The sequence below is a fragment of the Limulus polyphemus genome, unplaced genomic scaffold (genome assembly GCF_000517525.1).
Source record: "Limulus polyphemus unplaced genomic scaffold, Limulus_polyphemus-2.1.2 Scaffold19397, whole genome shotgun sequence".
Classification (NCBI taxonomy): domain Eukaryota; kingdom Metazoa; phylum Arthropoda; class Merostomata; order Xiphosura; family Limulidae; genus Limulus; species Limulus polyphemus.
The window spans coordinates 79-1,564 of NW_013685007.1; the positions used below are offsets into that span (position 1 = coordinate 79).

The following is a 1,486-nucleotide window of genomic DNA, read 5'->3' on the forward strand; positions in this document are numbered from 1 at the left end:
AGAAAAGTACGAAACTTTATGTAAAATATTCTCTGTAATTTCATCATCAATATTCTGAAGCTATATTCTTCGATCCTATGGTCTAAAGAGCAATCACTGAAAATTCAGAACCAACTTTCTGCTTCCATCTCTGACACACTCTAATTTACAATTTGCTAACAGATTTTTCTGAGGCCGACTCCCATTAAACTTGTAATAAATAGAAAGCCTAGATTTCAACTACCATAGTCGTCGTACCACGAGAACATGCTGGTAGGAATAGTTGAATTTCTAACCATTCAAATCACGTGATTAGAGATGCTCGAGTACCGGTAACCTGGTAGCACTGGTACTGTTGCAAACCCTGGTGTGCACAAAATGCACATTACATACATGATAGGTAAGAATAACAGAGTAATGGAAATGTGTTTTATGTAGTTCCTACCATTATTTTGAGAATAGCACCATCTACTCTGTTTTACGTCAGTCTGAATGAAAGCTTGCTTGTAGAATTTATCATGTACCATAATTTGGGTTGTGATATTCATGTTAACTTTCTGGAAATGTGTCATTCATTTTAACCTGCTTGATGTGACCCAAGTAGAGGTTTTTTACATTTCTAAGTTATTTAATACCCCTAGTATGTGTTACTTTTAACCTGCTTGATGTGTTTTACTTTGATTACGGTATCAAAACGTTTTTAATTTGATGTTTGTAAAGAAAGTTCACCAATTTTTAATCTTGTGTTGTTTAGGTAAATCAACCTGTTATAGTCGACATAATAGAAGGGGGGTTGAAATAAAACGTTGATTTAGCTCGTCATAAAGTAATCTTTGAGAGTTTATTTCAGGACGCTATTTTGATGAAATTTCACAAGACACAGGGAAGTTTTGTTTCGGTGTTGAAGATACACTTAAAGCACTTGAGATGGGATCTGTGGAAATCTTGATCTGCTGGGAAAATCTAGACATTAACCGCTTTGTTCTAAAAAACCATAATGTAGATGGTAAGTGGTCTTTAACATTCTTGTATTTAATGGAAAGGGATGACGACGTACTAAGACACAATGTCTCGTGTGGGTCGCTGTAGGGCAACTGCAGGATTTTTTAAAATATTATTTGTAGAATTAACAACTTAAAACTTGTATACTGTTAAAATATGGATTATTAACTAAGATCTTATGCTATTCTAGTTGGTATAACATAAACAAAGTGTAGTTTAATAAAAATGTTAATGTTAGACACTAAAACCTTGTATCATGCACGGTAAAGGATACATGTGGCGATAGGGTTAACTTCATAATGATAAATGTGTGGATATGTGTAAATATTCGTTTTTGAAAAATATGCTCAATGTCTATTTGTTATTCAATAGGTATTGCTCAAGAATTCAGTAAATCTTAAATGTATTCAGTGATGATGATGATTTTTTTATTTTTATACAGAGGAGAAAATACTACACCTTACACCTGAACAGGAGAAAGATAAAACACATTTTGTTGATAAAG

General features: G+C 33.0%; 1 long non-coding RNA gene across 1 annotated transcript; it reads left to right on the forward strand.

Moving 5' to 3' along the window:
* Positions 1-800: 800 nt before the first annotated feature.
* Positions 801-1,461, forward strand: LOC111084370. Its single transcript, XR_002609518.1, has 2 exons — positions 801-985; positions 1,424-1,461. It is a non-coding gene; the product is annotated as an uncharacterized LOC111084370 (long non-coding RNA).
* The last annotated feature ends 25 nt before the right edge of the window (positions 1,462-1,486 follow it).